The sequence below is a fragment of the Protopterus annectens genome, chromosome 13.part0 (assembly GCF_019279795.1).
Source record: "Protopterus annectens isolate FY-2018-M chromosome 13.part0, PAN1.0, whole genome shotgun sequence".
In the NCBI taxonomy this organism is placed as follows: Eukaryota; Metazoa; Chordata; order Ceratodontiformes; family Protopteridae; genus Protopterus; species Protopterus annectens.
Genome location: NC_056747.1, coordinates 864788930 through 864804973, shown reverse-complemented (window position 1 = coordinate 864804973; position 16044 = coordinate 864788930). Strand labels below are relative to the sequence as shown.

Here is a 16044-nt window from a genome sequence, read left to right as displayed (position 1 = left end):
CTCTAAACACCTTTTTGGTGATTCCAAAATTCAAGATGCTGACTCTTCACCAGTTGCTCCCTATGCTAGGCAAAGATGCCTGGTTGGCAACACTAGATTTAAAGGAAGCATACCTGCACATCCCAATCAGGGAATCTTGCAGAAAAATCCTACACTTCAGAGCAGGCTACACGCACTATCAGTTCTCTGCACTGCCCTTTGGCTTATCTACTACACCCAGGGTATTCACAAAGTGCCTAGCTCCAGTCATTGCATTTTGCAGGCAAAGAAATATTCAAATATACCCATACCTGGACGATTGTCTAATTCAGGCAGAAAGCCAGGACATACTTTTGAATCATCTGGCCTTTGTACAAAGGGTGCTAATTTGTCTGGGGTACACCATAAATGAAAAGAAATCACACCTGTTACCCTGTCAACAAATTATATTCCTGGGAGCAAGCTTGAATACAACTTCCTAGATGGCCTTTCCTCACACCAGAGAAACAAATTCATTTGGCAACCTACTTCAAACAAGTGACCACAAAAACCCTGCTATATCTGCAAGGCAAATACTACAAGCATTAGGGTTCATGGCCTCCTGCATTCTTCTAATTCCATATTCAAGACTGCATAGGAGGAAATTGCAATGGTATCTAAAACGCCTATGGTGTCAACATTCTCAGGATCTAGAAGCAATGATTCCTATCCTACCTTGCCTATGCCTAGAGTTCCTTTGGTGGGCTTAGGCCTGCCACCAAAACAAGGGACTACCATTCACACTACCTCCTGCCACCCAAACCCTAACAACAGATGCATCAGACTATGCATGGGGGGCTCACCTGGCAGGGAAGTGCATTCAGGGCAAATGAAACTCAAGTCAAATGCACCTGCATATCAATCAAAAAGAAATGTTAGCTGTACAGAATGCTCTGACAGCCTTCAAGAACCACATTCTTCCAAGACAATTAATGGTGAAGATGGATAACACCACTGTTATGTGGTACATAAACAAGCAGGGGGGTACACATTCTTATCCCCTCTGCAGACTAGCCATGGCATTGTGGAACACAGCCCTGAGCTACCAATTGCATCTACAAGATCAATTCCTGCCAGGAAAACTAAACACACTGGCAGAAGAACTAAGCAGAAACCTCATGGACCCACACGAGTGGAAACTGAACCAAGGATTTTCAACATGTTGACAAGCAAATGGGGGAGCCCAGATATAGAACTGTTTGCCTCCCCCCAGAACTATCAATTGGACAAATGTTGCACAAGACTTCCCACAAACAAACTTGGAAAGTGGATGCTCTGTCCTTCAGCTGGAAAAACCAATCAGTTTATGCCTTTCCTCCTCTGCCTCTGCTCTCCAAAGTACTACTAAAGATCAAGCAAGACAAACCAAGGACAATTTTGATTGCACCAGACTGGCCATGCCAACACTGGTACCCCCTCTTGCGCAGTGTGTCACTATTGCCCCATGGCACCTGCCTCAGACTCCTACCCTATTGTCTCAGCAGGAGAACCAGATTCTACACCCTCACCTTCACACACTGAACCTAGCAGCCTGGCTAATTACGTAATCTCTCCTTTACCATTCCTCAGTAAACCAGTGATGGATATCATTTTAGAGGCAAGGAAGCCTAGTACTAGAAAATCTTATGCTGAAAAATGGAAAAGATTCTATGCCTGGAGCCAATCTCAAGGGATGAGCACAGCAGTGCCAAATTTACCTCAGATTTTACAATACTTAACTGAGATGCTTCACAAGGGCCTCTTTCTCCTCCATCAAAATTCACACCTCAGCCATTTCAGCTCATTATAACACAGAACCTCCCCTCTTCTCTCATCCACTGCTCAAACAGCTCCTCAGAGGGGCCAAAAATTTACGACCACCCAGGAGAGCTCCAACTCCAGCCTGGGACCTTAACTTTGTATTGGAAAAACTTACTCTTCCTCCTTTTGAGCCAGCTGCTACTGCAGACTTAAAATTCCTTTCTTGGAAAACAGCTTTCCTTTTAGCAATCCCTTCAGCAAGAAGGGTACCTGAATTACAGGCCCTTATGGCAGTGGAGCCTTTCATCATCTTTCATGCAGACAGGGTGTCCCTCAGGACCAATCCCTTTTTCATGCCCAAGGTGGTATCCAGTGTGGCCCTTAATCAGTCCATTCATTTGCCAACCTTCTTTCCTTATCCACAGAACAAAGGGGAACAGATACTGCACTCCCTAGATGTGCACAGACAACTTAGATTCTACTTGGACAGGACTAAACCTCAAAGGAAATCTGAACAACTACTGGTGGCATTTTCTGCAGGGGCAGAGGGTAAGGCTCTTTCAAAGCAAACCATTTCCAAATGGATAGGCCATTGCATTCATTTCTGCTACAAGCATCATGGAAAACCTATCCCATAGGGGATCAGACCCCACTCAACCAGGGCTGCATCTACCTCTGCAGCCTTTCTCAGAGGTGTTCCTACCAGGGACATCCTAGGAGCTGCTACCTGGAGTTCTGCACATACTTTCACCAAGCATTACCATCTGCCAATTTTCTCTAAATCCAGAGCTGGCTTTGCCACTGCAGTCTTGCAGGGCCTTATAGCTGGTCCTAATGCTATCTAAATTCCTTCTCCCATCCTTAGCTTTGGGAATCTACCCAAATGTGATGACTGCAACAGTGAAACACGAAGAACATAGTACAGTTGTGTACACTTACCATTAATGTAGATGTTCAAGTGTATTCACTGTTGCAGCCCTGGTTACCGTCCCTCCAGCCCCCTTTTGGCTATACCTCTACTCTCCTTTACTATGCTCAAAAGCTTTTTGGTATATTTGCTTTTTAGTTGGAGGTATATCCTTGTTTATTTATAGATTTAATTGCTTCCCATTAGGGGGGCACCTGACATCTGGGGCAAGAACAGTGGGTAAAACTGTGGTTTAACAGTGGGTAAAACTGCCTTCCAGTTTATAGCCTGCTACAGACCACCCTCCCAAAACCAGGAACCCCACTCGGCCTTCCGGAGAACACTGGAAAATATGAAGGTCTCTCCAAACACCATTATATTGGGCGACTTCAACTACCCAAACATAGACTGGGAGCATTACTCTAGCTCCAACACCCTAGCCCAAAGGTTCCTAGAATTTATAAACTCAAATGCTATGGAACAACTTGTTACCACTCCCACAAGAGGGGAAAACATACTGGACCTGATCATCACCAACATGGGGACTCTATGCTCCAGACCAGAAGTGTATCCCTCACTGGTAAGATCAGACCATAAACTAATCTCACTGGATATTCACATCCCGACCCCACCCCTGCCCAGAAAACCACAGTGAAAAACTCGCCTAAAGCAAATTTTACGCTCCTCAAAACTGAGGTGGAATCCGTCAAACCCCCCGGGCCTGTGGAAAATACAGCCCAGACCGCAGAATCCTTTATAAGCATTCTATGAACACCTTCAGGAATGCATGGATCATCGATCCCAAATAAAACCAAGACCCAATCCTCCAAAGGCAGGCGTCCTGTCTGGTGGACCCCAGCCATAAACAAACTATACAATAGAAGGAGGAAGCTACTAAATGATAAAGCAAAATCCCAAAAGGGAAGGCATCACTGATCAGTATTAGCAAAAACTACGGGCACACATAAAATTGTCTAAGGCCAGCTTGAGAGAAAAATTGCACAGGACACTAAGGATAATCACAAGGCTTTCTTTAGTTATGTTAGGAACCTGGGTGGTAATTCCCAGATATGCTCAGAATTAGTCCAAAATGACAAAAATACACGAACCCACAGACATTGCCAACATCCTAGCTGACAGGTTCAGCGCAAACTTCTCCCCCACCAAAGGGCAAATATCTATCCCAGCAGAGTGCTGCCCCTGACATCTCAGATGCTCAGGTAAGAGCCGCCCTCTCCAAAGCAAAAAACACAGCATCAATGGGACCAGATGGTGTCCTGGGCTGCGTCCTACATGAACTCAAAGAAGAGCTAAACCCAAACATAAAACTACTGTTCAATCTCAGCCTTACTACAGGATATGTGCCCAAAGAGTGGCATACAGCAACAGTGGTCCCTCTCCATAAAGGTGGTGCCTCAACGGATCCTGGAAACTATCGCCCCATAAGCCTGACTAGCTTGGTCTGCAAAGCTATGGAAAGGATCATCATGGGACCTCATAAATAAAGATATTGGGGACCTACAAACACTGGATCCTACCCAGTTCGGCTTTGTTAAGGGCAGATCCTGCCTCTTAAACCTGGTTGATTTCTTTGAAACAGTCACCAAGGCCATTGACGAGGGGAAGGTGGTCCACACAGCCTACATGGACCTCGCAAAAGCCTTCGATACAATACCCCACTCAGGCATTATAGATAAGCTCACCAGCTTAAATATAAACCCCTATGTCACTAGATGGATTGCAAACTGGCTCAAGGACAGAACCCACATGGTTAGAATTGCTGGAGCCATGTCAGACTCCAAACCAGTTACAAGTGGTGTCCCACAAGGCTCAGTCCTGGGACCTCTCTTGTTCGGTATATATTTCTCAGAGGTACAGGCCAACACGGAAGGACTGTGGCTGACCAAGTTCGCAGATGACTGCAAACTGGGTGCCATAATCGACTCTCCAGCCGACACAAGCATCCTCCAAAAGGGCCTCATAGAAACAGACAACTGGTGCCAGAGCCATGGCCTCAAGCTAAATGCTAAAAAGTGTATAGTCTTCCCCTTTGGCAAAAACAAAGTGCCCACAAATTACCACATAGGTGGAAATCCATTAAGTACAGAAGAAGCAATTAGGGACCTGGGGACCCAAGTTGATAGCAATCTCTCATTTGACAACCACGTGGCCAAAGTGGTTAGAAAAACATTTTATATAGCCCACCTAATCATGAAGGGATTCACATCTAGATCAGGGGAGGTCATCATGCCTCTTTACTCATCCCTCATCAGGCCCATAATTGAGTACAATGCCCCTTTTGGGATGTACCTTACCAGACACCTGCAGCAACTGGAAAGACCCCAAAAGTACCTCACCAAGAGGATCAAAGGGCTGAAACAGATGCCATATGCTGCCCGGTTAAAGAAACTCCAGCTCTACTCAGTGGCATACCGCCTGTTCAGAGGAGATCTGTGCCTGGCGTATAAAGCCATGTCCAACCCAGAATTAATGGACATGCTGCACCTCAGAAAATCCAAATCCCATCGAGCTACTGCTCGAGACTTGAACCTCAGCACTGAAATAAATAGGACATGCTGGAGGGACAGATTCATAACCCAGAGGCTCCCTTCACTCTGGAATAAAATCCCAGTCCAGGTTAGGCAGAGTCCCTCATTGACTCTCTTCAAGAGGAATCTTGATGAGTGGATGGGAGATCGTAGGTTTACCCCGGGTATCACTTCTGTGTCACTGTTAGATAGAGGCATAGTATACTAACCTTGAAAAAGGGCATAGCAAAATAAATTTAAAATGGGTGGCGAAAGCCAAACACATTCTGGCTAGGCTTATAAATGCCCTAGGGCAGATAGCCTAGTATGAACCTATGAACCTATAAGAAAAACTGATGAAATGGCGTCGGCTGCATGTTTTATACCCTTGATGACCTGACGTCACGGAAGAAGGGACAGCAACCGACGCAGGACCCAAGACTTTGTTAATCAGGCCGACTGAGGGCTACTGCAAGCAGATAGCCCAAATGTGATGACTGCAACAGTGAATACACTCGAACATCTACATTTATGGTAAGTGTACACAACTGTACTTTTTTTATGTTGTTTAGAGTGGTTAAAAAGTTTTCATGCTTGGTGAGTGAATGTAAGATTCTGGCTGTAAAATTGTTTATATATATTCTCATTGTTATAGAAACTAAGATCCAGTTGGAACTGTTTTCATTTGAGAAGTTATTATGGTCTCCTTACAGTACTGAGCCTTTTTTAATTGGTAGTGTTATGTCACCTCCTGTGTTATGATGGGCTGGTCTATTGTTGAAAATATAGCAAAAGTATTGTTCAGAAAAGATGATGGGCAGATGTTATCCTTAAACAAGGTTTTAGTTATTGGTAAGATGCCTGGATTGTTTTATTTTACTCAAACTTCAAGCATCTACTTAGTTTCTTCATGTAAAGTGAGTTAGTAAGCCCACGTTGTTTCTTGTTCTTTGGGAGATAGGGTTACCTATTTTAATCCTTTCTGTTTTTATTAGGTTGGGTGAACTGGGAAGGTTACTTATGATGGGAGTAAATGTGACAGGTTGAAACAAGATTAGTCTGTGTTTTATTAGGGACAAGATTTAGTTTTATATCACAGACTACGTAGAGTTTGCGGACAGGTATAGTAAGATGGGATATTTTTTATCCAATGTTGGTAGGAAACAAATTAATTAATTAATTAATTAATTAATTAATTAATTAATTAATTGTGGTAGTAGTTTTGGTCTAATTAGTAGTTGTTGGTTGTTCAGGAGTGTTCCAGTTTGTATTCTTCTAATAATCAAGTCTGGGGGATGAAATTTGATTTAGTTCGTAGGGTAGGAATGAAGTAAGTCTGTTGAGGAAGTCTGCTTAGTTGCTGTGCACCAGTGGTATCTTGTAAAGGAGAGAGGTGATTAGGAATGAAAGAGCAAGGAAAGGAGTAAAGTAATGATTTCTTTGTGTGAAAGTTTTGGAGTGGTATTAATTAGGATGTCTTGTTTCTGAGGTAAAGGCATTCATTATGTGAGACAGAGTAAGTGATAGGGTTCTGGCAAATGAATATGAGTGTGAGTTGAAAGAAAATTATTTTTGGAAATGAATGAGAGTGAACTGACAAAGTGTAATTTGTTAAGCATTGGATATTTGATATTGAGAATGGAAGCTGCTATACTGTGGAAGTGCTAGGGAGGGAATGTTGATGTACATGTGTGGTGGGGGACATGGGGGATTTTTATATTGGTTGAATGGTAGCTAGCATTGAGTTTTTAGGATACAATATTTGTTTTGTTAATCATGGCTGGGAGAAAGATGTATGATCGTCCATTCTTTTTCATGTACTGTGTGCCTTACATCATCCCTAAAGTATACTGAAGCTCCTACCCTTTGTTACAGTTCCATTTCTTTCTGTTTGTTCTGTCAATCTATCAGTCTCTGTTCTCTGTGGTCCCTCTTTCTTTCTCGGTCTGCAGTGTCAGTGCCCTCTGTCAAAACAAAACCTGCAGTTCACTCATGTTATTCCACAGGAGCCTTGCACTGCCAAGCACGAATCTCCACCCCACTTACTCCTAACTTTGCTGAAGATCTTCACTTCCCTTTGCTTCCCACTTCATTCTCCAAACCCTTTTAAACTGTGATCCCATGTGGCACGAAACTTGTATTTAATTTAATCAGGAAATGGTTGTGGTAGTTCCAAGTCTTGAACACATACCTCTCGCAGTTTTCCCAGTGTTTCCTCATTCCCCTACTAAATAAAACTTATACAGTTTACACCACCTTCTCAAGTGCACTTTAAGTTATAGAATTCTTTGCAAGAATGTCACCAAGCATTCCACCTTTCCACAAAGCACTTCTGTGTTGTATACTGTTTGTTTTACATCCTCTGCATCTTCCCTTTGGCCGATAATTTGCTCCTGCATACAGAAATATATATATGCATTATACTTCCATTTTCTGGTACTTTCATTAAGGCCTGGTTTGCTGCCTTCAACAACAGTCCTGCAACTAGTTTGATCCATAGCAATGTGGTATTCTTCAATTTTTGAGCAAAATCCTGTCATTATTGAAATGTCTGTTAATAGCACCTTATCTGCAGCCCCCTTCTCATGACTCTTTTACAGCAACACAGGTCGTTCTTACTCTCACGTGAAGGTCTGTTTCTTGCAACTGCTTTAAACATTTTCTCACTTTCCTATTAAATTTCTGTATTTTTTTCTCTCTGCCTTAGAACTTCAGCCAAACAATGTACCCCCATAGCATCTGAAAGTTGTTTTCGCAGTTTGTTATTTATTTCCAGCAATGTATTTTGAATTCAGTTCTGATGAAGTCTGCCAAATGGATATATGTGCTTGACTGTGCTTTACAACTGTGTTTTGTTTTATGAATCAAAATGTCTATGAGGAAGCATCTTTCCGGTTGAAGTTTTTGGTGTGTTTGTTTCTTTGCCAGACACAAGTGGTTGTTTGCTTTCCTTTTTATTTTATTTGGATTATTTGTGGTTTTCCTTACAGCTGTCAAGAGAATGTGGTCCCTTTTTGTACTTTTGAATAAAAATTATGAAATAAAGCCAGGGAACAACTGATAGGCATAGTTACCTGTTTAAGACCCAAACTCAGATTTAAAAATAAATAATGCTTGGGGTAAGATGATGTGTCATTTTGGCAACTATTATTAGAATGTTAGTAGTTTCAGTGTAGCTTCTTGGCCACAGCATTATATGTTTTGGAATTTAGGGACCAACGTATACACATTTGTGGTTTTAGGGATGGCCTGAGATCATTTATCATGTTAAGTGATTAGCTTAGAGTTGGACGGTATACAACTGTGTATATAAGAATTAAACCTAGGGTTACAGGCTATACTGGCAACAAGTACATGTTTTGGAGAAATGCACCTAAAACAATCAGTACTATCCTAATGACTAAAGGAAGCAAACCCAGAGAACAAGGTTTGAAGCTTTTATTATCTAGTAACCACTGAATAAATGTGCCGTCATTTTCTTTACACATTTGTGAAAGCTCAAGGCTCCTGATTGTGAAGTGTGAAGTTTTTACTTATCTGGGCTGCTTTAGTTGAATGAACTGTGTAAAAAAAAAAAATCAGTTGAAATTATTGTTCACATGTTTTCACACAAATCTTCCAGTGAGATTTTTATAAAGCTTTCAAGTAAAGTCACTGGGTAACTCAGAACAACGTGCTGATAGAGTTTTCCTTGAGGAAAAAGGAGGGTAAATGCATCAATGACTTTTTATGGTTGTCCTTTGATTTTAGGAAAACTGAGTGATATCTCTTTTCTTCTTCATAAAGAGAAGGAGTTTGGCAAGTGATGTTCCATGAAGCAGTGACTAATATGTGGTGGTGAATAATCTGAAATGCATAAGTAATTTGGAGAGGGGGCAGAAATGTCCCACAAGGAATTTGCGTCCAAAAATGCTGTAGATTATTTATTTGTCAACCAGGTAAACCATCTTGGCATAAGTATCTTTTTTCAAGTATTATTTCTGAGCACTGACTGTATAAGTGACCTGCTCAGAATGATATGATAGGTAAATGGAGAGTAAGAGAATCAAACCCAGATATACAGGATTAAGCTGCATAGCAGCCCATGCGCTTAATTCTTAACAGCTGTCAAGTTAAGTAATAATACATAGCAAAGTATAAGCTGTGAGGTATTTACTGCATTCTGAAGCACAGCCTGGTAATTTAATTACATGAAAACTAGGTGAATCCCCATGTAACTGACTCCATAATTTACTTACTGCTACCCTACAAAGAATCTGTAGGCATAAATTGTTTAAAGCGTGTCTAGAATTGGCACAGTGAGACTGTGATGATACATCTTCACCGACCTAGGTACAAACTAAACAAAGCTCAGGATTCTTCCTGGTGCTTTTACTGATACTGTAATGGTGAATGTGCAGTATAGCATTTCCTTGAGCTATTGCATAACCACATACTTTAGCACTGAAGACCATGTAGATGTGATTTGGAGACAGGTATCAGTGGTAAAACAGAGTGTAGAATTGGAAGTCTAGAAAAAATATCAAGCGCCTTATGAATTTTATCTTAGTTTCACAGAGATTAGTGTGCTGATGTTGCTGACCAAAATGTGACCCTTACACAGGAATGTCTCACACAATAGGAGTCACAGTAGAGGGGCAAGCCCCCCTGTCAAGAGTTGATTGCTTACATGGTGCACTACAAGTACACTGTCAGCAAAATCAGCTGTTTTCAGTGTCGCACTCTAGCTTTGCAATAATGCACCAGCATGCGGCCCAGTGTTGTCATGGTATTGTCTCTCTTATGCATGCCTAATTGACAATTAAGGCAGGGTTTTAGAGGAGCCTTGTAGTCTTTGAAGTGCCTTCATCCTTGCAGTGCGTACTCAGTCACCCCATGACATCCTTTGTTTTACTGCTATTAGAGTGCCGCAGTGCCTGTAACACATGTTCATTTATCTTTATACTGGAGGGCACTTAAACCTAAGTCTTTATTTTAGTAGCACCAGACCTAGCCAGCAGGAGCTGTCCTGTACTTTGGGCCCCAGTGACAACCCATTCTGTAGGCTTTTTTCTGCACACAGGACTGATGATTCTTGCCTTAATGTAGCCACTGAATTAAAGAAAAGTCTCTTGAGAGGTCACAGGGTCAGCTATGAGAAAATGGATGAATTTGTTGGTGCCTGGTGCTCATATTAATAACATCTAAATCCCGTTCAAAAAGAAAGAAAATGGCTTTTACAGTTAAGTAGACCCGCCGTATGCATCCTCTTTTACATGTTAGATACTGAAAGACACAGAATGTTTGTGAGGTCTCTGGAATCCTTTTTGAGAGTAAAACTTTAGTCTTGTCTAGAGCTTTTTAGCTTTTAGGACATCACAGAAGGGTTCATATGTTTAGCTAATTTGTTAACTTTAGGCAATACCTGTTTCTTAGAGTCCCCTGTCAAAATGTGTAAAAAGAAAATTCACTACAAGTAGTAACTCATTTGCTGTTGGTTGGCTAACTAACTGGACACAGTAATCCATCTTTCTCAAGTGTGGTAAGTCTTAAGACATTGCACAATCATTGTATAACTCCATTTAAAATTGAAGGAAATGCTGATGATGTGAAACTTTTTGAATGGCTTATAGTGTTCTTTTGCTTTGTGTTTTTGAAAATCACTGAGCACCTTGTGTGTGGAGTCTGCATGTCCTCCCCATGGTCGAGTGGCATTCAAAAGACATGCGTGAATGGGCGTGTCTTCGTTGAAGGTTGGGTGTCGGGCTGGCACCTTGGCACCGTAAAAATCTACTGCCAATCATTAGCGGACCGGAGTTCCACTGTGGCGACCCCTAACCGGGAAAAGCCGACAGAAGAACAACAACTTCTAAGTCCTGCACAAGGCATTTATTACTTTGGGCTGTTTAAGTTGCCCTTAATTGTTGTCACCAACTGTTGCTGTACTTGCACTTGCTCAGAAAAATAAATACACACACACACACACACACACACACACACACACACACACACACACACACACACACACATGCACACATGCAAAAATGTGATACAAAATGTTTTAACACTGGCCATGGCCTGAAGCTCAATGCCAAAAAGTGTACTGTCATCCCCTTTGGTAAAAACTCTGTACCCATGAACTACCACATAGCTGGTAGTCTACTTAATGCCGAAAATGTGATGAGACCTTGGGATACAGGTGGACAGTAGTCTCTCCTTTGATAATCACATCGCCACAGTGGTCAGGAAATCCTTCTACGTGGCTCATCTCATCACAAAAGGATTCTCATCCAGAAAAAAAGAGGTAATTGTTCCCCTCTACTCATCACTCATTAGACCCATTATAGAGTGCAATGCCTCTTTTGGTATGTACCTCACAAGACATCTACAACAACTGGAAAGACCACAGAAATACCTCACAAAGAGGATTACTTGCCTGAAACAGATGCCCTATGCAGACCGTCTCAAAAAACTACAGCTTTACTCCATCGCATATCACCTACTCAGGGGCGATTTCTGCCTAACATACAAAGCTATGTCAAACCCAGAGCTGTTGGATATGCTCCACTTAAAGAAATCCTAATCCCTCTGAGCTACACGCTCTAGGGACCTTAACCTTGTCACCACAATAAACAGAACATGCTGGAGGGATAGATTCCTGTCCCAGAGACTTCCCATACTCTGGAACAGACTACCTATCTATGTCAAACAGAGCTCCTCATTAGCACTCTTCAAGAAAAATCTTGATGATTGGATGGGAAATGGGAAATTCACCCCAGGGATCACTTCTGTGGCTCTGCTCGACAGGGGCATAGGAAAATAATTTTCTTGGGTGGCGAAAACCAGGGTACATTTCTTGGCTAGGCTTGTATGGGCCCTAGGGCCGATAGCCTAGTACCTACCTATGAACCTATGGATAAGTAATAGCTCCTTTGTTGAAGTAAAATAATTCCTCTCAGAAGTCTTTCTCATCTCAGATGGTAACTGCTGCAGTTTTGCATATCCTGCACTGCTCATGCATGTAATGGTAATATGGCACCAATTTGCATACAGTGATCATGCCACAAAGAGAAAACAACATGCAAACATCAAAAAATACTTTCAAGCATAAAATGTGCTTACAGTCTTTGTCTATTTATTCCTCTCTGTGTTATGTGTCTTACTACACACATTTGACAAAGCAAATGTCTGCGTGTGATACCTCTTAAATGGTGCAAACACACTACAATCATTTATGTATGAACAGCAGTGGAATATTTGGCAAAATGTAGTATGTTTATGTGTGTGTGTGTGTGTGTGTGTGTGTGTGTGTGTGTGTGTGTGTGTGTGTGTGTGTGCGCGTGCATATGTACATAGTTTTTAACTCACAGCAGGATGCAGCCAAGATTTTTTGAAACATTTCAGAACGTTGCCACCTACCCTTGGGCAGCACATATTTCTAAATAGCATACATTTTCAATCTTGAAAAAAAATACTGAAATGAAAAGCTTGAGAAAAAGTTAGGGTGAATATATAACCTAATATAATAAATAAGTGAAATTATGCTAATTATGACAGGGATTTTATTATTTAAATTCTACCGTAGCTCATTAGACATTAAACTATATTTTTTAAGTGTATACCATGACAAACGTGGTCTTTGAATAGCTACAGATTTGAATGGTGTGTCACTTTATAAACAAATGCTCATAAATAAAAGTTTTTTTTGTGCAAAACAAATAAGAATGAAAGAAACATGAATTTATGAGTGTTTATGAGGGTTGATGAGCATGACTTTAGTTTCAGTAGTTTAATTAGTTTCTGTAGTGAGCTATGTGGGGGATATCAGACTCCAAAGACTTTAAGACCCTTTATGTATCATGAAGGGATTCACATCTAGATAGGGGAGGATCTGGGTCCCCTGTACTCATCCTTATTATTATTGATTGAGTACAATGCAATGGTGAATGTATCTGACCAGACACCTGCTGCAGCAGAAAGGCCCCAAAGTTCCTCACCAAAAAGAAGAAAAAAGGAAAAAAAATCTATAATGCTTGACTGACTGAAAGAACTCTCGCTCTATTCAGTCTCATACTGGCTCAGATCAGACTGTGACTTCAGCCTGATATATAAGGCCTGGCTTATATAAGATATATATGCTTGGTTTCAATCAAAAATCTAGATCCCCAGAACCACAAGGGGGAGGGCCTTGAACCTTGACAGGTTTATAAATAGAACGTGCTGGAGGACAGATCCATCAGAGAGACCTGCCTATGCTGTGGAACAAAATCATGTACATGTGAGGCACAGCACCTCTCTCTTCTTCAAGAGGAATCTTGACCAATGGGACCAATGGATGATATATGCAGATATACCTGAGAGAGCACCTTGACACACAGCTTGACAGCAAAATGCAAGGCATAGTTTTTTTCATTTTAAAAAAGGGTGAAAAGCCACATAACTATAGGGCTCTAGCTATAAAATGCCTGGGGGCATAGCCCCTAGTATGAACCTATGAACCTATGAACCTATGTACAGTCATACACTCGTTTGCATCCTGCACTGTTAAGTAACACCCTGCCTTCCAGATGTTATTGTTTAAAGCTGATGTTACTTACCTCTCATCCTTTTACTTCATGCCATGAACAAAGCAAAACAATAAGGAATGACTGCTTTAAATCAAGAGCACTTTTAAACTGGGAATTGTTTAGTTAGATGCTAGAATAAAGTTTGCATTAACATGCATTTTCTGAAGAGTAACACATCATTAGCTGTAATGTCTGACATGCACTGTTTACTGTAATAATCAGTGCTATGCCTCAGAAGACAGAAATGTTAGGAATGGGTGGAGTAAATTTTTGAAACAAAATCAGGAACATCCCTAAAAATCAAGACTAGATGTCAATTATGCACCTACAGTTTATATCAAGCTGTTTCAAATTCAAAATATTACAGAAATATAAAACTGAACAACTGTACCAATTTATGTTGTTTAATTTTATTTATTTATTTATTATTTTTTTATTTATATTTGTTGACTGGGAGTGTCCAACTGGACGTAGGTCCATTTTCAGCGGAGGCCCGGGGAGAAAAGCTCCACACTTAAAATAAACAGACAGTAGTTACATTGGATTACATAGCGATTAACAATTTACATAGCAATTACTTACAACATATTTACAGATGAAGAACATAGTACATCAGTGGACAACTAGAATCTTTATCTGTGAAGTACATAACAGACATTAACAAATGTTACAAGAAGGAGTTCCTGCTGTATAATAAGTACTGGCTTATGAACATCTGAGCTTGCTGTAATCAAGGTAATTAGTGGAGTGGAAAGAAAGGTAGTGGTTGGATGGGGAGGGTGATATTAGAGTGTGAGTTGCAAGGGCATAGCCAGCATGTTTTAAGGTGCGCATTTAGTAAAGTTTTGAAGTAGGTGCATGATGGTATGGAGGTAATTGTGGGTGGGAGGGAGTTCCATAATTTGGCTATGGTGCAAGAGAATAGTGCTTCACCAGCAGAGTTATTGGCTTTAGTGATCTGCAAGTGATTTTTGTTGCTGGATCTTAGTGGTCTGGTGGTGTGATAGGGTTGGAGTAGATTCTGGAGGGATGGGACATTTAGTGGATGATTTACTAGTTTGTGGGCGAGTGAGATTTGATACCATTGAAGGAGGTGAGGGAGTTCAAGCCAGCCCAGTTCAGCAAGTGAGAGACAGTGGTGACTATGGTGGGATGCCCCTGTGGCGAATTTGGCGATTTTGGTGAATTTAATTTAAAATTTAATGACAGTAGCTGTGATATACAAGCTTTATTGCAGTACACCTCACATGTATAATTTGAAAAATGCAATATATTTATTTTCATTTCATTTACATTTTGTTGACCATATTAGTTCCACTCGGCAAAAGCCTCCTTTCAGTGGAGACCTGAGATGGTATTCATACTAACTGGACACCAGAAATGGTATTCATACTGACAAGGAAAACTTGGCCAGGGCATCAGAGAACCTCCCTTTACTCTTTTTTGGGTAAGTGCCATGGAATCTTTTACTTCCACCTGAGCCACCAACAGCTTAGGCAGATGGGGCCTTGGTTTAATGTCTCATATGAAGGATGACACATTCAGCAATGCAGCAATCACCTTATGCTGTACTGCAGTGTCAGTACTGGAAAAGTAATCCAACTACCTGGTGTGGGAATAAATCCCACAAACTTGTGTTCTTCCAGCACCAAGGGCAAGTGCATATTCCATGTTTACCACATTAGATAACTAACCATTTCTCCATGACATGGAAGATGTGAAGATGCTGTGATCAGTCCCCCACCCCACCCTCCCAGAAATGTTTTTTTTTTTTTTTTTTTGAAATTTTTATTATTCACTGAAGTGATACTTCAACAGACTATGCTCATCAAAGCAGCTATTGCTGAATTTGTATTCCTGTCACTGGACTGCAAGTCTTTTAGTTATGTTCTGGGGTATTCCTGGATACCTTATGATGGGAGCAAAGGCTAGCTGTTTGAACTCTTGCAGTCATAGTGTAGGAGATGCCTCATGTATATTCCATGATGCAAGGGCTCATCAACAAAGAAGGTGTGCAAATGTCCCCTTTTTTTCCTTTTGCTTCTTTTACAGCTGACTATCAACTACTCCTGGTGGTCAATCTTATTTATTATTTATTTTATTTTACATTTGTTGACTGGGCTAGTCTAACTGGATACATGCCCATTTTCAGTAGAGGCCCGGGGAGAAAAGCTCCAACACAAATGCACAATATACTATAAAAGTTGTGACAGTTCAAGCTTGACGCAACTGTTATTAAAAAAGTCCTATACTGTTGCAGCAGTACAAACTTGATGCAGCTGTTATTAAAAAAGTACAAAACTAA

General features: G+C 41.0%; 1 protein-coding gene across 2 annotated transcripts in view; it reads left to right on the top strand.

The window, feature by feature from the left end:
- HNF1B (HNF1 homeobox B) overlaps positions 1 to 16044 on the top strand; it is a 264716-nt gene that overhangs the window by 87023 nt on the left and 161649 nt on the right. The gene's annotated exons all lie outside the window — the stretch shown is intronic.